A 307-nucleotide genomic window follows, 5' to 3' on the forward strand; every position below is an offset into this window, starting at 1 on the left:
ATAAAAAAAGACTTTTCTTAGCTTATTTGTTGTATTGAGATAAAAAAAAAAGATCCATTGTTTGCTTTTCCAGAATACTTCCACACATCTTTTATCTGTATTGTAAAACATATCTATGATATGTTGTTATACAACAGATACCGTAGGTATATGTTAACATTTTGCTGTAAATAAGTCTGTCAAAGACGCCAGGCCATTTATAGTAAAACGAAAACTGCTTCATATGACAACTAGGACTACTCTTTCGAAAACTACCTTTCCCTGCGGTCCTTGCAAGCCCTAATTTCACAATCTACCAATCGGCGCT

Source organism: Monopterus albus, unplaced genomic scaffold, assembly GCF_001952655.1.
Source record: "Monopterus albus unplaced genomic scaffold, M_albus_1.0 scaffold25.1, whole genome shotgun sequence".
Classification (NCBI taxonomy): domain Eukaryota; kingdom Metazoa; phylum Chordata; class Actinopteri; order Synbranchiformes; family Synbranchidae; genus Monopterus; species Monopterus albus.